Here is a 23,239-nt window from a genome sequence, read left to right as displayed (position 1 = left end):
TTTAACAATGATGATTTCAGGGATTCGAAGACACATCAGAGGTGACAGATTTCCATATCTTGCTGGATTTCAAACTTAACAACTGAGCTTGGACAGTTAAAATGTTTTTAAAGCAATTACAGTCGGCCCTCGACTTTCCCAGGGGATTAGGAGAGCAAGACTGCTGTGAAAGTGGAAAAACTGTGACAATCTCTAGTCCCCCTGCCCCAAACCGTATTTAACCAAACCAAAAAGTACTTGTATGCGAGGGATGGCTGGTCCTGGCTGTGCATTTTTCTACTAGTTCACTCTCACTTGGATGGCAGGGAAGAGGATAGGCTGGGAGGTGGAGGGAGAAAGGGGACACCCAGCTCCTTCTCCCTGCTTGCCCGAGTAAGTCAGCAAGCAAGGGAACATGCACACCTTCCCTACTTGCACTGCTTCACCCCATTCCCGTCCAAGTGAGCAAGCAAGTATACAATTGAAAGTGTGCCAGGCTGGCTTAGCCACACCTCCTATTTTATATCCTCCCTGGTGTTATTGAAACCCCTATTAAAAGTTGCATAGGGCAGCAGTGGAGGCAGCAGTTAATAGTAATCTGCGAGTACAGTGCGTCCGCTCCATACACAGGTGCACCATACACGGCTTCCTGTTTACATGGAAGCCGTGTCACTATTAAATGAATAGCGTGCGCGGACGCCATGCACACGCGCCACACCACCGCAACCATGAGGTCCATTCTATTGAGAGATTTGCCTTATGCGGGGGGGGGGGGTCCAAAACGGATCCCCCGCGTAAGGCAAGGCTTCACTGTAATAACATCTGTAAATGCTTAACCTGCAAATGTGGAGGAGCGACTGTATTTACAGTTATACTTCCATGGGCACCTAAAATTTAGTTAGTTACCGTTATAGTTGCCATTGTAAAAAGTGACTATGTGCTTTCCTGTTTCTTGAAAGTGAGTAGAATGCAAACTACTTTGTTACTTAACTATTTCAATGCTACAGATTGTTCACCTGTGGTACAGAACACCCACACTTCCCATTCACCTCATTATCACAACATCCACCACAGAACATGAGCCAGATATGATTTTCCTCCTTCATTACTGAGTGAGGCCATATTCACCCAACTACAAAAAGTACTGAAGTAACTATGAAACTACAGAAATATCTAACATTCTATTTACCCTTCAAACAGAATAAGACTATCCTTTATTGTATTACAGTCAAAGTGAAATGTAATTAATATTTTTGTCATTGGTGAAAGGAATTAATAACCAGTAACCAGTTGTTTGTATCTAGTCATTTGCAAGCTCTGGCAGGAGGTGGGTGGGTGAATAGGAATTAAGTCATGATAGCAGAGCCAGAGGATGGAATTTAACAATCTTTTTAAAACGATTTCCCTGATTAAATCAGGTTCTCCCTAAAGTTGCTATTTGTCTTGAGGTGAAAGCAAACCAAGGTACCAACTTCATACTTCCTATGTAGAAAGGAAATAAGAGCAGTTGACCTGTTGCATGATTTTAATCAGGAAAATTCTAAAACGAGAACTTTGTCAAATAGACATGACAGAATGAAAAATGAAAAGTTCAGTTGGTATCAGGAACATTGATCATGCCATGCTTGGTAGCCATATATTCTGTATATGCTTTGTAACACTGGATGATAGGCTATACTACACAATTGGTGATGGTGGGAGGAAAGATTGTTTATCTTCTTTGGAGCTGGCTAATGAGCAGGTGTGAGGGGAGAAAATATGCGCTGCGAGCTGTCAAGGTCAGTTCAGTGTTTGTTATTGAGAAGAAAGGAAGAGTAGTACTGGGAAAAAGAATGTTTTGCTTTGATGACAAATGAAGGGAGAGAATCAGAAAATGTTTGAATTGCTTGTGCTTTTAATATATTGTGTAATCAACAGCTAATTCAGTCCTGTCAACACTGCTATTATTTGAACAAGTTCAGTTTTCTGAATAAAGTTTTCTGAACCTGCTGAAGCTTGTGTTAGCCAGATGTTGAACTGATGTTAGCCAGAATATGACAACTGGTGATCCTAGAATGTTTCACAAATTAACCAGCCCCTCAAAACATTTCAAGAGGGCTATAAGAGTCTAATCTTGCAGCTGCCATAATACAGTCTGAAATTCTCTCCATATTTTGGTCATGTGGGTAAACATGTCCTCACTTCAAGATTACAAGTTTCATCCTTTCAACTCCATTATTTACTTATCAAATAAGTGTATTTTCCTTTTGTCAAGAACCTGGTGTATTATACAAGAACCTCATATGGTGTTCTTTTTAAAAAAGCCCAAATTTATAAGGTAAGTTAGGCTGAGAAAACAAGGTCCACAATCATCCACAGGAGTCTATAGTGGATCATTCCACCCAAGGATCCAAGCAACAATAGTCTTAACACACCAGTAATTCTTTAGCAAAATATAAAAAATAAGGAGGACCATATAATTAAAAACACATAATGCAGAAATACCTGATATTACAGCCTTGTAAAATATATCATATAGTATGTTGGGACATCCAGTCGCAGTAAGCAAGTTGTTGGTCCTCTTGGACCTAGTATGGTACCTAGAGGAATACACACACACACACACACACACACACAGACACACACACACAGACAAATTGTAATTATATGGTCCTCCTTATTGTTTATATTTTGCTGATATGTGATTCATACCTATTTTATCTTTGCAGTTTACCATGACCACTGATGAAGACTTCTAAGTCAAAACGCGTTTGGTCTTTGTTAGTTCATTTTTTCAATTGTAATTGGGCTTACTGTGCTGTGTATTGTATTTTATCGTTGTTAGCCGCCCCGACTGACCTCAAGGGGCGGGATATAAATAAACTTTTATTATTATTATTATTATTATCCCTTTTATTTACCTTCTGGGAGGTTTAAAGGAATTTATCTGCTATTGCACTAGCACTTTGTATGTTTGACACCTCCTTTTGTTTGTTATACTATTTGGGATTTGCAGTTCTCAAGCCTAGTACTTATTGGCAATACCAGCCTTGTTTACATTAGGGCGTGGCATACAGGCCAACACAAGCCTGTCTGTCCACAGGATTACATACATTTTATCTTCTCTCTTTCCTCTTGCTTCCTATTGGTTTACTTGGTTTTAATAAAATTACTGAGCTTTTCATTTTTATCCCCCCTAGACTTTTTGTTTCCATACCTGTTGTTTTGGGTTTAGGGTATCACCTCCAAGTTTTCCTCAGTCTTTTGGTGAGGCACCAGAGATTACTTCACATAAAACTAACCAATTCCGCAGATGTATACATATTCATATAAGGTTACAGTATATATTCATCATATGAAGATGGCAACTCACTCTTGATGATATGAATATGTTACAGCACATTGTAGCTCCTCACAATCTCAGGCTCATCACTAGGTAGAATGAGTAACATGTGCTGCTGAATAATCAGTGTAACAGTTGTAAATTGTGAAGTGCAGGTGCTCATCATAATAGTTACAAAACCATACAGGCAGCTATGTTGATAAATATGGATCAGCACATCCCCAATGAGCAGCAGTAGCCAGTATAATACCCAAATCATTAGGATCCTCAAACAGCCATAGAGTAGTGAGGTGGCAATAAGCACTATAGTGGAAAGTATGATGCATAAAGAGACCTGAAAGAAAGGAGGAATGAGAGTCACAGCATCTTTGCAGCTTAGGATTTCCCGGGACTTTCTTTTCCTAGTATCAGGATGAAATATGGCTTCTCAAAGCCAATCAATCAGTTCTAGTCATTTTCATCTCCACCAGGAAAAAGCATTTATAAAGCTAGTGGGTGCAAGCTCCCTATTCAGTAACAACCACTTCAACATATCTTGCATTACAACAGGAACAGTTTGCAGAAATCTATTATTGTTAGGCGAATCAACCTTCCCCACAGCTACAATGAGATTGCAGCTAAATTCGTAGAGACCTAGGAAGGGTGGGGTGAGAGAAGGACATCATCATTCCTGCTAATGAAAAAAGCCTTGAAACTTGAACCCTGAAAATCCTAGCTCCAATACACCAGTGACTTAATACAAGGAGGAAACATCAATACCATTGTTTTCTGTGGGTTTTTTGGGCTGTGCAACTGTGTTCTGGAAGAAACTGCCACACAGCCCGAAAAACCCATAAAAAACTATGGATGTCAGCCATGAAAGCCTTTGACTTCACATCTATACCATTGCTGGATGGAGGAGACCAAGTGCTCCTTACGCCACCACAAAAGCAAAAAGAAGATAAAATGGTCAGCGTCTCAGACACCCATATCTGTTGTCAGCAAGCTGTGATATTTTCCAACCCCAGATCAATTCTTGACAAGATAAAAGGAAAAACAAAACCCACACAAACAACCGCCAGACATGAGATGACTGATTTTCCCATTTCAGAAACATCCATGAGCTGCACTCTCCATTATCATCCCATTTTTGCCTGAGAACACCTGACAGGTCAAAATGGAACAAGAAAAACATTTCTGTTGTTACTTTCAGCAATCAATACAACACTGAAGGTAAATACTTTGGTCTTTCTCTGACAACTGCACCACTGAAAGTAAGAGGACCTCTGAAGAGACAAAAAGCTATTTTCTGTACAGCTAACTTCACATTAGAGAACAACAGGTCTACAGCTGTGTGTGAGCAACACTGGCCTTGCGTTGTTTTAACCTATCCAGTAACCCAGTGAGCCTGGTGATAATGGAGACCCCTGACAACAGAGAAAATTATGGGACCATGTTGCTGGTGATGGCTCCATCAGTCAATTCAACTTTAATTACAGTCAAGGGAACAATTAAATGCAAAGGAAGGGCAAGCTATGTTTTACTAGGCCTCTAAACCTGCCTGGGGTACACTGGGAGGGAAACAGTCCAAGACTGAGAAATCCCTGGTACTCAAAAGGAATATTAACATAGTTGGCAAAACAAGACCTGAAGAACCTTGCTCCTAATAACAATCGAACCATTCCCTAGATGTTCTCCACACAGTATTCATCTAGACTTCCCTTGTGAAAACATTAATCTTTCTTTGTTTCACTATTTCCTTTGGCAGACGTCTTTTATCTCCCACTTTTGGTATCTTTAATGTTCCTCCATGAGGACATATTGACACCAGAGTGCTTCTTTATGGGTTCCTGCACATCTACTGAACCTTTATAGCACAGAATGCAATAAAACTCTTGTCAGTCTCATTTCACCACTCTTTTAGTGGACGGAAGGTTCCTGCTAGGCCTCTGAGAATTTTAGTTTGAAACATACATGTTTTCAAGCCTGTAGGTCTAGAGAAATATTTTTATTAAACATATGTTTCTATTATTACCATCATCACCCGTTATGCTGAATGTTTGCTTATTTATTGTCAATGGCATGATAGATTGGTAAAACTTAGTAACAGGAACGATGATATTGCTCAGTGTTAGATGCAGAGTTTAATGCAACAGATAGGACCTAAGGGGAAGGAAATGTCTTGATGAAAGAGTGTAAAACTGCTATAGGGGAAGAGTGATATGATACTTTGCAGAACATAAAAATATATAATAGGTTGTCAAGCATGTCACATGGTTAAAATAATTTAAAATCAGAAGGGAGGAAGATACAAAAATGAACAAATCCTACCCAAAATAAGTCAGAATGCAAGCCTTAACCCTTCTGTGACACAAGGCAATGAAAGGAATCATAACTCTTGAAAAATATGTAGCAGTGGATAACATAAATATTTATTTATCTGAAATACTAGTGCCCTTCATATTATTCAGCAACTTCAAGACAGCATGTATTATATATAAAATAAAACAGGCAAATCAAGATGTTTCAGTCCCACAATAGGTATCACTGCATCACCCCAGATGCTGGAGCTGTTTGCAGACTCAAGAGACATGGGGGGGGGGGGGGGAAGAGGGGCAGTGTGTGTGTGTGTGTGTGTGTGTGTGTGTGTGTGTGTGTGTACTAGCTAAAATCTATCCAGCTAATAATTTAAATGAGAACTATGATATAAAACCATGACTGCTTGATTTAATCCACATTTTATGTAGTAATTTTTCACCTTTATGGCTGCCGTCAATGTAAAGGTAATTTGTCAGGTTTTAGATCAATCCCAAATGTAAATAGAATAGAATAGAATATTTATTTACAGTTATAGACCAGCAGATCCAAAACCTGTCTATCACTGATAGGTGGCTCTTTTTACTTTTTGTCACATAGGCGCTTTATAGACAGGCCCTATTGGGCACCATCATTACACGCGAGGGGCGGCACTTCCTGACGCACCTTGCCCCTTGCACGTAATGTGGGTGTCAAAATGACAAGAACTACTTTTGACATTTTGACTAAATTGAAAACTTGGGCGTTTTACAGACCACCCAAAAGGGCAGTCTGCAGCCACCCTTGTTTGCTGCGTGAGGAAGCCACAGCGGACAAACCGCTCGGCTCCCCGCACAGCAAAAAGAACCTAAAAAAGGCGGGTTCTTCTTGCGGCGCAGTTATGATGCCACAAGGTGCCAATGGCGCCCTTGCGGCATCACAACTGTGCCGCAATGTGCAGACGCTAAGCATCCGTCATGTCAAAATGGCGGCGCCCATCTGTATAGGGCTCCACCATTTTCCTTGATCTAGTGTTATTGTCATTGAAAAAATTTTATAGGACTTTAACAAGAGGAAAAAAGGGTTTCATTCCAATGTCATGAAACATCAATGGCCTACAAACAAGTACTGGAAGCTCACATGAGATATCATGTGTTTAAAACTGTGAATTTAAAATATATATAACCAGAAACTAAAAATGATTTATGGTTGAATTTGGGGAGGAGAGTTTGGCAATGTCTACTATGTACCCACTGCTCCTTCATATACATTGTCTATTTTCCATTTCTGAAATAATGGAGAAAATAAATAGAGTGAGAGAAATCATATATGAGATCACAGCACTGAAAAACCCACTCTTCCTCAACAGTGTTTTCTTGATAACAGGAAAAATAAAATATAATTTAATCAAGACATGAATAAATCGCTATAGCTTTAAGGAAATACTTCACCTGTTTATCTGACCAGTTAGTGCCAAAAATGATATTAGTAAACAGGAGAGACACAGATCTCATATAGCATGTTCAATATATAGTTTTTGACACACAGAAAAAGAAAAGAAATAGAAAGTTGTACCACTCAAATTCTAATGTTGCTTTATCTCAAAACAGAGAATCACGTCTATTTTCACTACACTACATTTAAAAAGACATTTGAATCTATCTTATTTTAATGATTTTTTTTTTAAAAAAGCTACACAATCCCATGGTTTTGAAACATAGAAATGAACTTCTTATTAACTGTATGGAAGAAGAAATATTTGACAGTTAATCAGGGCAAAGCCAACATTGAGGCTCTGTGTTAAATGCAAGAGACGGAGTTGTTAACAGTAAAAAAAGGGGGGATTTTCTTGGTAGTTGTCCCACTCTTGTGTGGAATGATCTACTATGATAATGGACTCTCTCATTATCTGGGCAACACAGCTGAAGGATATAGCATCCCTCAAAATAAAAAAAGGGTTAATGTTAAATTGCATGTATTGGGGTAAGTGTCACAGAGATAAGAAGACAATAACCCAATGGGGGTGCCCAACTGGGTAGAAGCATAAATATTAAAGATCATTTTTCAGTAAAAGTTATAAAAGCCTGAGGCAACCACAAGGTGCAGAGCGAAGAGAAAGAGTGACAAGGGGGTTAGGTGCCTGCCATAGCTATAGACACTTTGTCAAGGCAGGACCATGCGGTCCAGACTCCTAGCTTGTCAGGGATATCCAAGATCCAAGTACTTCTGGTCATTAGAATAGGATAGAAAGTGTAGCTAGGTGCATTAGGGCTTATGTTTATTTTGATTATTTTAGCTGAATATGACCTAGACTATTCTGTAACTTTGACATTTATTCTAAGTGTACCTGAAGGAAGATGCCCTTCATGTGGGAGAGATTCTTTAGCTATGTACATTAATGTTTAGAATAAGCTTCTCGCAGGATGGGACCCACAAATGCATAACACCTCTCATTAAGAAAAACATGTTTCTCCCTCATCTTTAAATGTCTCTCATATGTTCTGTCTTTGACTACATGAAAGTTTGGTATGCTCATGTTTAAAGGTTCGAGTTAGTTAATTTGACTATTAATATATTGATGCAATTTAATGTTCTAAATGATATTTAATGTGAGGGTCAAAGTAAGATAAAAAGGCTGAGCTCTACTCAGCCATACTCCTGATTATTTGTGAAACAATGAAAAACCACTCTACCAATAGTGAGACATAGGATTAAATTCTTCCCCGTCTCACATCAAAACTTTCTGGTTTTGACTAAATTGCTTTTAGCTAATAGATGGGAAATTGGGGTTTATTCCTACTAGTGCTGATTAACAAACCAGAATGTTACATCATTAACCACCATTAGAACAAACCAGTTTTCTGAATTCAGAAGCAATTGGAAGCTACCATATTTTCCAGGAGTGAAAGGAAGGAGTATTCAAATTCCTCACATGCAGAGAGAGAAAGAAGGGGAAATGCATGGATTTGAATGAGACTCCTCATAGGACATCTTCATAATGAGAAAGCATGGTTACCTATTATGTCTGAACTAGGCCACTGTTAACCTCAGTCTGTGATCTGCAAAATGGGGATAGTAATACTGAAAGACCAAAGACTGTTGTGTTTTTTTAAAGCAAATAAAAAAAAGATCTTTTAGTATCCCAAATCATGCCCACGTTTTCTTTATGGATAATAATACTGACCTACTTCTTTAGCTGTTGTAACTGTTACAATACCACATTGAATAAAAAGTGTCACAAAGAACACATAAATGTCACGAGCCACCCTAACCATTTATGAAAAGGGGAAATTATAGGAATTAGCATTCCTCAACAAACTCAAATAATAATTTTCTGCTATTAAAAATCTCCACTGCTCTGCAGCTCTAAATATTATTTGGCACAATTTAATAGCAGGCAAATTCAGCATTGCACAGAGGAAGATGGAAATAGAGATGGGTAGACTGTACATTTCCTCTAACTTCCAGTTGTAATATTTATATATATGGTCATATAGACAAGGGTCTTCCTTTAAGACCTTCTGTGATCCATGCGCACTACATGAGGAGAGTATACCCATACAGTTTGAAGCATATGACCTTCTTTACCGTTGTTTAAAAGATGTATGCCTTAATCAACCTCTTTACCTTTTATGTGAATTACATAGTTCAGCGCATGAGAGATGAAATAAAAATTCCTCCAAAGATCCCTGCTTATGTATGCAGATGACATGGTTCTTCTTTCCTATACCTAAATTGATTTTAAGAGGCTTCTAGTTAACCTGTCAAGATCACAAACTTGTCTATCAGCTATGAGAAAACCAAAGTAGTAGTGTGTAGAGAAGCATATTTGGCATATTGGGAGAAACCAAATTGAGAAGGCCAAATGCTACCATTGTTTGGGAATATTGTTTGCTGCTTCTGGATCTTCGCACCCCCATATCAATGCCTCCAAAATTAAGATAGAGCAGATTACTGAAGCTATTCTTCAATTTTGGAACACCTCAACTGAGAGACAGGTCCCAGCAGTTCTGCATCTCATGAAGAAGAAATTACAACCTCCGGTACTATTTGCAGAAGAGCCATGGGGATTCCAGAAGGCCTATGACCTAGAAAGTTTAGAGAACAAAATTCTAAGAATTATCCTGGGGTTCTGAGCTCTACCCCAATACAGTTCTTGAGGCTGCAGATGGGCTACCAAACGTGGTCCTCCATTTGTTTATCTATTTTGAACTTTTGGCTAAGATTGTAGAATCTCCCCCAAAATCGGATTGTTAAACTTTGCTTAAATGAACAAATGACCTTTGCCCATTTTAGAAATATATTGTGATTGCATAGCATGCCCCCATTTTCTTAGTAAATTTGGATTCTCAGAGACTGTTTTTCACCAGAATGAAAAAGCAAAGGCAAAGAATGAATTCAAACACAGAGTCTTCATATCTGTCTGCAAGATGACTATGCTGCACTGGGCACTATCAAGATCACACTATTATCATCATTATTATTATTATTATTATTATTCTGTTATTGTTATTGTTAAAACTCCCTCAAGGTCCAGAGGTCTATTTCCTCAAAACTGACAAGTATTGTTTAAGGAGGGAATTTACATTAGCCAGATTTCAACTAAAGCCATCAGCAGTAGTAGAGGGCAGATTTACCCAAATCCCATATCGACTGAGTCTCTGCTAGTGTGGTTGATCTTCCCTACTAGTTATTCAGCTGTCCCTTGTCATCTGAAACAAAGAACAAATTCCTTTCGGGACGCTATCAGTTAAAGATTTCTTGCCAGAAAGTCAGAAGATTAAATTCCTTTTCTACAATAAAGATCCACTACACTTAAAAGAGCTGCAACTTTTCTACTGAAGCACACCCAGGCTGGCTGCTGTCTACCAAACAACAGGACAGAGCATAGAACCAGATATGAAGTAGGCTCAAAGGGGACAAAATGTGCTATGAATTGCCATAATGACCAGCACACAATTGACACTCAAACTCAAAAGCGTTTTAATACTTAATCTGATTTTAATGTCACACCACAGAATCATAGAATCATAGAGTTGGAACAGACAAGGGCCATCCAGCCCAACCCACTGCCATGCAAGAACAAACAATCAAATCACTCCCAGCAGATAAGTAATTGTTACATGGATTTGTAATTGGCTGACTGGCCGAACCCAAAGGGTGCTCAACAATGGCTCCTTTTCATCCTGGAGAGAAGTGACCAGTGGGGTCCCACAGGGCTCTGTCCTGGGCCCAGTGCTAGGCCCAATGATGTGGATGACAGAATTGGGGGTATACTTATCAAATTTGCAGATGACACCAAACTAGGAGTAGCTAATACCCCAGAGGACAGGATCAAAATTCAAAATGATCATAATAGATTAAAAAGCTGGGCCAAAGCTAACAAAATGAATTTCAACATGGAGAAATGTAAGGTACTGCAATTAGGGCGGAAAAATGAAATGCACAGATATAGGATGGGGGACACCTGGCTGAACGAGACTACATGTGAAAGGGATCTAGGAGTCCAAGTAGACCACAAGTTGAACATGAGTCAACAGTGCGATGCGGCAGCTAAAAAGGCCAATGTAATTCTAGGCTGCATCAATAGAAGTATAGTGTCTAGATCAAGAGAAGTAATAGTGCCACTGTATTATGTTTTGGTCAGGCCCCACCTGGAATGTTGTGTCCAGTTCTGGGCACCACAATTCAGAAAGGATATTGAGAAACTGGAAACCATGCCCTATGAGGAAAGACTTAGGGAGCTGGGGATGTTTAGCCTGGAGAAGAGAAGGTTGAGAGGTGATATGATAGCCCTGTTTAAATAATATCATACTGAGGAGGGAGCAAGCTTGTTTTCTGCTGCTCCAGAGACTAGGACCTGGAGCAATGGATGTAAGCTACAGGAAAAGAGATTCCAACTCAACATTAGGAGGAACTCCCTGACAGTAAGGGCTGTTCGACAGTGGAACAAACTCCCTTGGAGTGTGGTGGAGTCTCCTTTCTTGGAGGTCTTTAAACAGAGGCTGGATCGCCATCTGTCGGGTATGCTTTGATTGAGAGTTCCTGCATGGCAAGGGGTTGGACTGGATGGCCCTTGTGGTATCTTCCAACTCTATGATTCTATGATTCAGCCTGGCAAAATCAACTAATGCAATATTTTAATGTGTCTTTTATTTATTTTGTTTATATTATTATTATTATTATTATTATTATTATTAAGCTTTATTTATATAGCGCTAAATGTACATAGCGCTGTACATACAATCTTTTTAATTAGATGGTTCCCTGCCCTCAGGCTTACAATCTAAAAGACACGACACAAAAGGAGAAGGAAATGGTGGTGGGGAAGGGGATCAGGTCCAGCATTTCTTCTCTCCCTCTCAGGCCTGGACCAAGGCAGATAGACTGGAGGGAGGGCTCTGCTTCTTAATAGAGGCCAGGCCCGATGGAGCTGGCCTTGCCTTTTCACTCCCTCCCAGTCTGGATGATTACAAGTGGCATGGAGGGAGGGCTCTTCTTCTTCTTCAGGCTAGGCCCAATGGAGTCGGGCCTGCCTTTTTGTTCCTTCCAGGCCAGATGGCTTGTCTTTCTCAACCTTTGAATAATGGTGGATGGAGGGAGATATTATATAGATATTATATCTATATGTATTTTTTGTGATGGGCTACGGTCAAGCACAATAAATGTGAATTGAACTGAACTAAAATGTGTGCATGCAAAACACACCTTGGGAATTTACTTTAAAAATTAATTACCGTAGTTGAAGTCACCATCCCCTCCTTTCACAAAGTAGTTGCTCTAGCCACTGATTTTTTTTTAAAAAACCTTTCCTTCCACATTGTTCAAAAGCAACTAAAATAATTTTCCTTTTCCTATTGCTTTTTGCAAAACAACACTCCGCTAGCCTATGGTAAAATAATTATGTAAACAGCAAGATCACGAGTCCCCTATTTGGCTATTAAAATAACCAGAATCACTTATAGCCACACTGCAAAAAGAATAAAGTTATTCCTTGGTGCTTTTCACTCATAATCCTATTTATTTATCCTCTGCTTTTGCAAACGCCTAGTGATTACATGTAAAATTTTACTTTGTAAAAAGTCAGCATATTATTTTGTAACTAGTGGCTTCAAACCTTTGGGAAAGCATAAATATTTTATGTAGATAAGGAAATGGCCCTGAATTTTTTTTTTTTTTTTTGGGGGGGGGGAGAGACTATTGTGAAGCATGGTTCCTTATAAGCAATGGGGAAAAAGAGGTAATTGAGAAAATGGAAGAAAAGAGCAGCAAGGGATTGTGTGAGGTAATGAAGGAAGGCAGATGAGGTCTCAGATGCTAATGTTTCAAAGCAAGATAACATGCCTCATTTAGCAGTGTACCTCATTTGTAAATTCTTCTGGATCTACAAAGTACAAAGGGACTTTTTGGAATCAAGTTTAATTCAAATTGAGCTAAGGGGGCAAATAAATGGAGCACGATCCTCTTGTTCTGGAATATCAATGACATTCAACATTCATTGGCTTTGGCTCCAGGGCCAGATTAAGACATTTAGAGGCTGTAAGCACTTAAAGGTTTCTAGTGCCCCCATATGTATCTAATTCAAAATATAAACAGTTGACGTCCACCAGGCTACGTGCCTGGAGATTATTATTATTATCATTAACCTTTATTTATAAAGCGCTGTAAATTTACACAGCGCTGTACATACAATCTTTTTAATTGGACGGTTCCCTGCCCTCAGGCTTACAATCTAAAAAGACATGACACAAAAGGAGAAGGGAGTGGTGGAGGGGAAGGGGATGAGGGCCAGCAGTTCTTCTCTACCTCCGAGGCCTGGATCAGGGGAGATGGACTGGAGGGAAGGCTTGGCTTCTTAATGGATGGTTAATCTTCTTTCAGGGAGGCCTGTTGGAACTAGCCTGCCTCTCTAGTAGGATAATACATATAAAGTACATAGCAATACAGGAAATGATTCAATAAAACAGGCAACAAAGAACATCAAATAGCAAGTGACAATTATGCAATGCCTGAACAGGATGGTCTTCAACTCTGTTTTGAAGCTGGTTAAAGAAGTGATGGCCCTTGCTCGCAGGGGAAGAAGGTTCCAGGAGTGAGGGGCAGCGAGTGAAAAGGGGCAAATCCGAGATGGGACAGAGGAAATCCTGGGCTGGGACAGCAGACTTTGACTACCAGAACGGAGGGCCCTGGTGGGAAGGTGAGGAGAAATAAGGTCTGATAAGTAAGGAGGGGGCAGCCCATGGAGGGCTTTAAAGGTCGACAGCAGGAACTTATACTGAATGTGGAAAGGGAGTGGGAGCCAGTGAAGGGATGCCAACGCAGGAGAGATGTGGTCAGAGCGGTGGGTGGAAGTGAATGCTGGACAGAGATTAAAGGACGGAGGTGAGAAAGAGGAAGCCCAGCCAGGAGGATGTTACAGTAATCAAGTCGTGAGATCACTAGGGCATGGACCAGGATCTTGGCAGTAGAGGCGGAGAGATATGGTTGGATTTTGGCAATATTGTATAAAAAGAATCGAAAAGCCTTGGCTGTGGTCTGGATCTGAGGGATACATGACAGAGAAGAATCAAAGATAAAACCAAGACTGTGGGCTTGCTGGACTGGTTGAATACAAATGTTGTCCACAGAGACAGAAAAGGAGTGTTGAAGGGTGGACTTAGGAGGAAAGACAAGAAGCTCCGTCTTGGACATGTTGAGCTTCAAACGCCGATGGCGCATCCACTGCAAGACAGCTGTGAGGCAAGACGGAACTTGCTGTTCAAGTCTTGGAGAAAGGTCAGGGGTGGAAAGATACAACTGGGTGTCATCGGCGTACAGTTGGTAGGAAAAACCAAAAGAGCTAATGAGTTTACCTAAGGACAGTGTGTAGAGAGAAAACAGAAGGGGACCCAGAACAGAGCCCTGGGGAACTCCAACAGATAAGGGAACAGAGGTCGAAGTCTGACCACCTGTAACCACTACAAACGATCTGTCTGACAAATAAGATCTAAACCAGTCGAGAACAGAGTCTGACATCTTGAAAAGAGGCCAGGAATATAATTGGACAAGGCACTTGGCACCGTGTTGGAAGAAGTGTTTGGGGTGGGGCTTATGCTATTTAAGCCTGTGCCGCCCTCCCCCTTTGGTGATTTGTTGTCCCACCTTCCTGCCTGGACTTTAGTGTGGCTCTGTTGGTCACTTTATGGGCCAGGTAGGAATTTTCCCCCTTTTCAAAGGTTTTTCACCTACCTCACACTGTCGTTAGAGGACTTGGAAATTGGCTCAGGTGTGGACTTAAATAGGTGGTCACTTTCGGTTATGGGGAAGAATTAAGAGTCAGGTGAACACCTATGACACCCACATGGGGTGAAGGTTGGGCCTCTTGAGCTTTCTTCATAGGTCTTGCAAGTAAGGAGAGAGGGCTGACCTGGCATATAACCCTCAGTCAAGTCTGGCAAGTTGACTGGGGAAATGTCAGGTTGGCATTCCAGATGCAGGTGGGCTGGGGCGCAACCCAATAATGAGCTCAGGTGTTTCGCCCAGGGGAAGCTGAGGAGGTGGTGTGAGGAACAGACCACCTGCCACAGCTTCTCCTGCATCAGGTTGCTCCTCCTAGTTTGCAAGTTTGAAAGAAACAGTTAAATAGTTTAATTCCTTAAATAAAGTGGCCCTATTTCAACCCACATCCCTGTCTGGTCTTGTCATTTCAAGTTTGACAGCAATAATAAACCATAAAATAAAATTTTATTCTTCAAAATGAACCAAAATGATGGAAAATAATATTTATGTTTATATACTTCCACTTTATTCCTTTATCATTAACCTCTATTATTACTATTTTATTATTTTATTCATATATATATATATATATATATATATATATATATATTCCATTTAATTGTGGGAGCCTTTTTTATGAAACCTGGTTCAGCAGCACCATTTGCAGTTTTGTACCATGTTTGTTGTTTTTAACTGTCCTCATGTCACCTCCAACCCATGGCAACCCCATGAATGAGACATCACCAAGACTATCTGTCCTCCACTGCTCTACTCAGCTCCTGCAATTTCATGCCTAAGTCTATCCACTGAGTCTATCCATTGGTGTGTGGTCTTCCTCTCTTTCTGCTGCCTTTGACCTTTCCTAGCATTACTGTCTTTTCTCATGAATCATGGCTTCTCATAATGTGGCCAAAGTACAACACCCTCAATTTGATAATCTTGGCTTCCAGGGATATATCTGGCACCATATTGTCCTGGCAATGGAAAATTTATGTGGTACCTCCCTTCCCTTCATGTCTACCTTATTTTACTTAGGGCCAGAACAGATGGCATACACAGGGGACTGGCTTTCAAGTGCTCCGCCAGTGCAGCATTTAAAGCTGGCTTCCTGCCATGGAGTGGCAGAAAAGCCAGCTTTTTACTGGCACAAAAAGGAGCGGCTGTTTGCCACTCCTTTTTTGGCTGGCAAAAAGGCAGATTGGAGCCACAGCATGCAGTTGCCGTGGACCCAATCCGGCTTTGTCAGGGGTGTCTTGAAGCCAGTCTGTTTCACCCCTTAATAGTTAATCCAGTCCTGTATTGCTCTATTGAATTCAACAGCAACACACAATTGATCCAACTCTATTTGTGCTAGCTAGCACAAGCATCTAAAGAATTCCTCTTGTTCCTATTATGGACTGAACAAACTGATTTTGACCATTGTCAAGAATCTTGTTCAAATAACGAAAAGGAGATGGTACAAATTACAATTCTGAGTTAATCTGAACTATCTCTTTTCAATTCCTACGTTATTTAATGACAAACGTACCCATCTGCTATAACTTTCGCTTACATTAAATATGTGTTTCCACACAAGCTGCTCCTAAAACGCAGCCAGGCTCAGAACCTGACTGTTCTCTTCAGTTTTCCATAAAGAAACTGGATGAATGGGTTTCAATGCATAGTCCTGCATGTTTCCTACAAGATGCTGAGCCAAATGTAATGCTGGAAGGAATTAAAGTTACTCAGTGAAATTAGGAACAGTCTATAAGGATCTTCCTAAGTCATGTGCTTTAGTTCTGAATCAACCCACTGTAAACAGACGCCAAACTCACCCCATATGCTTAGAAGGGCATGTTAATTCTTGTGTTTGTACAATTCTGGATGCCAGCTGCCAGCTACATCAACCTGATCTGTGTTATGCACATGTGAGGGAGGGCAGGAGGTGGAATAATATGACAGCTATTACACCCAAGAGACCTGGGCTGGCAGATTATCTTCTCTTCCTTTACATCTTCTTTTCAAAAGATTGCACAGATCTCTAGCAAAGCATAAGGGGGATGTAGACCTCACCTCTGTCACTGAGCCACAACCAAACACAGTTTGCAATATTTCCTTGATCCAAAACATGTATACTACAAATATTGAATTGCTGTATTGCAGGTGTATGCTTTATCATTCTTTCATTTTAGAGGTTGAGCTTGTCTTACACAATCCTGAGAAAAAAAATTCTGCTGGGCACACAGAATGAAAACCTGAGTTTCTAGAGAGAGAGAAATGTGAAACAAGCACTGAAACATACAAGTGCCACCAACTGGCAAGATCCCCTAGATTTAAACAGTCTCTAACAGATTTTGATCTGGTAGTTTGTTTGAAAGCATTCAAAGACAAATTTCCTGCACTCTAAAGTGAGATCCCTGAGAGGGCAGACAGATGTAAGTGGTGGGAGTTGTTTGAGATCTCACAATGCCAACAGGTTAAAAAGGCAGTGCAAACACTGGCTTCCACAAGACTCTTTATCACTCTATTCAGTAAGGGGCAGAAATGGGCCTGGTGAAGAGTACCTTGTTACCCTTTCTAAAGCTTATTCTACAAGATTTCTAATGGCCCTTGTATCATTCCAAAGGCTAATTGAAAAGAAATGGGAAGACGAAAATGGCAATTCCATAATATCTTAATCGTTGCAGTTATGGGTTATCATTTAAATTCATTCGTTCATAGCTTTGTTCATTTACTATCCCAGCTTTCTCGCAATGTGGGATCCATGGAAGTTTAGAAAAAAAAGCAAAACAAGAAATAGCCAAAAAACTGATTATAGAAGCATTAACACACAAACAAATTATCTTATTAAAATACCATTCAATTTTTTACAGTGTATAATCATTTAAAAGTATAACAATAAAGTTAAAAATATAGTGTACATGCCATAAATCTGACGTCCTACAATCAATTAATCATTCAATGCCTATGTGAATAGAAAGGTCTTTGTTGCTGAAAGGAGAGCAGAAAGGGAGCCCATTCTCCCCTGGAAAATTATTCTACAATTTAGGAGCAAACACTGATAAGGCTTTCTACTATAGTACAAGGTATTACATCTAATGGGAGCAACCACTGAGAAGGCTTACTCCCGTAATACAAGGTATTACATTTAATGGCACTGTTTCAACCATTTATGAACCATACTTTACTGAACAAATTGCCAGATTCTTGGAGACAAAGAAATATAACATTAATTCCCAAAGAAGAATGTGATCTGAGGGACTCTAAAAATTATAAGCCTATTTCTTTATTAAATAATAAGATTTGTTCTGCTATTTTGGCAGACAGGTTTTAAAAAATCATGTTGTAATATATGTAAACCAAGCAGGGTTTTTACCTGAGACATTTGAAAGACAATATTAGATATGTGTTAGACATCCCAAAATACTATGAGAGGCATTATGAGAAACAGATAGCTTTGATATTTTTTGGATGCTGAAAAAAGCATTTGATAACATTAAATGGATTTTTTTATTTCTAGTTTTGGAGAACATGAGATTTGGGACAAATTCTATGGACTGGATCAAGAGAATATATGATAAATAAGAACCACAATTATTGGTAAACTATGATTTTACTAAATCCTGTAAAGTTGAAAAGAGTACAAGGTAGGATGCCCTTTATCTCCATTATTGTTTCTTTTGGTGATTGACGTTTTGAATAATAAGGGAAAAGGAAAGAATAAAAGGTGTAAATACAGTTGGCCCTTCTTATACATGGATTTCTTATACATGGATTCAAGCATCCACGGTTTGAAAATGTTCAAAAAAAGTAAACATTTCCAATATTACACCTTGATTTTCCATTTTTTTTTTTTATAAGGGACACTATTTTGCTATGTCATTATATTTAATGGGACTTGGGCATCCACGGATTTTGTTGTCCACAGGGGATCTTGGAACCAAATCCCAGCGTATAACAAGGGTGCACAATACATACATGGGTGCGCTATACGTGGCTTCCAGCATACGCTGGAAACCGTGCTGGAAAGGCTTTTTCTGCGCCCTGGAAGAAACAATGGGGTGCACACTGCAGGAACAAGCCCCATTGTTTTTCATGGGGCTTGAGTTTATGTGGTATTTCCCTTACGCAGCGGGGTCCGGAACGGATCCCCTGCGTAAGAGAAGGGCCAACTGTATAGAAGGTATTCATCTTAAATTAAGAGCAATTGCATATAATTTGGTAATCTTTTTGGAAAATCCTTTGGAGAATATAGAACATTTAAAAATGATTTTGAAAGAATATGGAAAGTTGTCTCAGTTCAAATCAATACATCTGTGGCTTGATAAAGAATATGACAATGATTAATCAAAACTATTTGCATAATAGATCAGGTTTTTGGATTGTGAAAAAATTTAAATATTGGGAATTCACATGTCAGAGAAAAACTCAAATTTATTTAAAGATAATTATGTCAAAATTTATCTGCAGAAACAGAAAAGGTTAAATGTCACTTTTAGGTGTCAAACGGCCCCCTTTTTGGGTCATGGTAGCATAGATGTTATGTTAGTATGTTAGTATGTGAGAATGTAGCATGCTTTGATTGTTTGCAGATACTAGTGTAGCTGAATATGAGAATGTGGAAGAGGTGGTAGAGACAGAAACCCAAGGCTGGCTGGCTTGGGAATGGAATGTATGGATGGGAGGGGGTTCTGTGGTAGTGATAATACTGATACTGAGGTGTCACCCAGTGCAGTCCACACACTCCACAGCCCTCTAGTTATGCCCCTGGGTTGGGGGAAGCTTAAACCTCCATCTTAGCCCCACTACTCCTGATCTAGATTGCTATTTCCCTGTTGTAGTAATCTCTCTCTGAAATAAACCTGACAAATATATAGTTGGGTGCTGTATACATACAAAGAGAGGGGATACAGACATCCCTCCATACCCACAATTCTGTGTTCACAAATTCAACCATTCATAGCTTGAAAATACATTTTACAAAAACATCCAAAAAGCAAACCTTGATTTTGCTATTGTATATAAGGGACACTATTTTACTAACTACAGTGGTACCTCGGGATACGAATTACCCAGGTTACGAAATTTTCAGGATACGAAAAAAATTAATTTAAAAAAACTGTTTCGGGTTAAGAAAGTTTTTTCGGGATACGAAAAAACTTTTGGTGCTTTTCGGCGCGATTTCGCACCAAAAAGCGGCTTTTCCCCATTAGCGCCTATGGGGATTCGGCTTGCGAAAGCCTTTCGGGTTACGAAATTGACAGCGGAACGAATCAATTTCGTAACCCGAGGCACCACTGTACTGTGACTTGAGCTTCCACTGATTTTGTTACCCATGGGAGGTCCTGGAACCAACCCCAGCAGATACCTAAGGTTCACTGTATATGGCCTTGTGGTCCCATTCTATATGACCTTCTGACTGCTAAAATTCTTATTATCATCTATCTTATTCACAACAACCTCATTTTCTAGATTCTCAAGAGGGAAAACAAATAAAGAAGCAAAAGCCAGAAGCGCTGACAATAGATTGTTGGGAAATTAGGTTCCCCAAATATTTCATGCCAATACTCTTCCTTGGGGTCATGATGAATCAGTATTGTCTTTCTTAAGGAAAGTCATGCTTTCTGACAAAGCTTGGAAGGAAAAACCAAGTGGTAATTGCTAATTTCTGTACCTTTGAAGAGACCAATGAAGAGACCATAACAGTGCCATTGTTCTGTTTTGTGCTTTGTGCTTTGTACTTTTCTGCATTGTTCCATTGTTGTACTTTGGAGGATCAAATTTACCACATCCCTAAGATCTGATATAGTTCCACACATAATATGTTCTCATTAACATCATCTTTGAGACATACCACACGGGCTTAGTTTATTTCTTGACAAATATAATATGGAGGGAGAGCAATAAATTAATATGGGATGTAACACAGGATAGTGCAATTAGCAAGGAATGCATACAAAGGAATTAAACCCATCCAATCAATGCTGTTTTATGAGTTCTGAATCCTAACCACTATCACCATCCTTAAAATAATTGTTTATAAGCATGGAATTTTATTCTGTCTGAAGACCAATTTTTGTTCATCTGCACCAATAACAATCAAGTGCCAATACAGAATATTTTGCCCCAATACAGAATTTTTTGTGTCTGAAACACAAATTCTATTAATGTGCTTGCCCTTCTTTTGCCATTCAAGTGGGATGGCAAGTGGTAATAAGTGGAAAGAGTGAAGCTGTGGGCCCTATACTGCTTCCAAAGCTTTTTTGGCTCACACTCACCAGTCCAAATGTCTGGGGAGATTATCAAGCTGAAGATAAGGACAGAAGCAAAGTGGATTGCTCCCATCCTATTTGCACGATCGGGGAGAAAGATTATCACACACCGTGTGCTTATGCTATTCTCCTGCCCATGAAGTGTAATGAACCTGTCATTTGGTATTAATGGGAGTTTCTGTTAATACCAAATGATTAAACTTCACGGAAGGGAGAAGAATGGGATAAGCATGTGGTGTGTGATAATATTTTCCCCAATCGTGCAAATAAGACGGGATAAGGATGAGAGCCATACGGGATAAGGATGGGAGCTTTACTCCCATCCTTATCCTCCGTGTGATAATCTCCTGTGCATGGGTGAATCATATTTCCCCAGTTGGAAGGGTTTAAAGTCTCCTTTAAGCCAATGGGGAGAAAAATTTTGCTGGTATAGGTAAAGGATCTCATTCAGGGTCCACACAGAAGAACTTACTAGCTTACTCTTTAAAATGCCTTTTGCAGGCCTAACAGTAGCTGGCATGACAAGACACTTTTGAAGAAGACAACCTTAAGTCTTAGCATAGTTGCTTCCCTTTCAGCACCAAAATATATCTGATGGAAGGAGGGTGTCATAGAATCATAGAGTTGGAAGAGGCCCCAAGGGCCATCCAAGCCAACCCCCTACCATGCAGGAATACACAATCAAAACACTCCCAACAGATGGCCATCCAGCCTCTGCTTAAAACCCCCAAAAGAAGGAGACTCCATTACACTCCAAGGCAGCATATTCCACTATTAAAAAGCTCTTACCATCAGGAAACTCTTCTTAATTTTTAGGTGAAAAAATATTTCCTGTAGTTTGAATCCACTGTTCCATGTCCTAGTCTCTGGAGCAGCAGAAAACAAGCTTCCACCATCTTCAGTGCAACATCCTTTCAAATAAACATGGCTATCATGTCACCTGTTAAGTTTCTCATCTCCAGGCTAAACACCCCCAAGCTCCCTAAGTCTCTCCTCATAAGGAATGGTTTCCAGACCTTTCACCATTTTGGTCACCCTCCTCTGGACACACTCCAGCTTCTCAACATCCTTTTTGAATTGTGGTGCCAAGAACTGGACACAGTATTCCAGGTGAGGCCTGATCAAAGCAGAATAGAGTAGCGCTGTTACTTCCTTCAGTCTAGAGACTATACTTCTACGGATACAGTCTAGAAACACATTGACTTTTTTCGCTGCTGCATCACACTGCTGACTCATTTTCATACTGTGGTCTACTAAGACTCCTAGATCCCTTTCACATGTACTGTTGGTCAAATCAGTGTTACCTATCCTATATCTCTACATTTAATTTTTACTGCCTTACATTTCTCTTTGTTGAAATTCATTTTCAGATTACAGCTCTGTAATCTATTAAAGTCATTTTGAATTCTGGCCCTGTCCTCTGGGATATTAGCTACACCTCCTAATATGGTGTCATCTGCATATTTAATAATAATAATAATAAGTTTTATTTATAAACTGCTTTTCCACAGTGATCAAAGCGGTGTACAGATAGAAATTGCAATAACAAAATACAAAATACAAACTAAAAATTGCAATACATAAATAAAACTTCAATAAAAACATTAAAACTATACAAATTAAAACCATTACCTCAAATCCAAGCTAGCTGAGTGCAGTCGATAATACAGTACATATAGGGGGGAGTCACATGATATCAAAGAGCATCTGGGAAGGCTTGCCGAAACAAGAAGTTCTTAAGTCTCTTTTTAAAGAGATCCAGGGAGGTGGTGGAGCGGAGCTCATCAGGAAGGGTGTTCCAGATACTAGGGGCCGAGATGGAAAAGGCCCTTTGTGAGGTTGACACATATCTCGCCATCGGGATCCTCAACAAATTTTTCACGGCTGACCTAAGTGTGCGGGGCGGATTATATGGGAAGAGGCGGTCCTCCAGGTAACCTGGGCCCAAGCCATTTAGGGCTATATAGGTTATAACCAACACCTTGTTTTGTGCCCGGAAGCGAATAGGCAGCCAATGGAGATCTTGCAAAACCGGTGTTATATGGTCAGCCCTGAAACATCCAGTGACCAACCTTGCTGCCATATTCTGCACTAGCTGAAGCTTCCGGGTTTGGTACAAGGGTTGCCCCATGTAGAGCGCATTACAGAAATCCAA

The 23,239-nt window shown here is 39.9% G+C and overlaps 1 protein-coding gene across 6 annotated transcripts in view; it reads right to left on the bottom strand.

Annotated features, from left to right (window-relative positions):
* Window positions 1-23,239, bottom strand: part of SEMA5B (semaphorin 5B) — a 537,498-nt gene that overhangs the window by 146,904 nt on the left and 367,355 nt on the right. The window lies entirely within an intron of this gene.

This window comes from Sceloporus occidentalis, unplaced genomic scaffold (assembly GCF_023333645.1).
Source record: "Sceloporus occidentalis isolate IW3139 unplaced genomic scaffold, rSceOcc1.0.p SCAF_4, whole genome shotgun sequence".
NCBI lineage: Eukaryota > Metazoa > Chordata > Lepidosauria > Squamata > Phrynosomatidae > Sceloporus > Sceloporus occidentalis.
The sequence above is the reverse complement of the archived record's forward strand: the minus strand, read 5'-3'. Positions and strand labels throughout refer to the sequence as shown.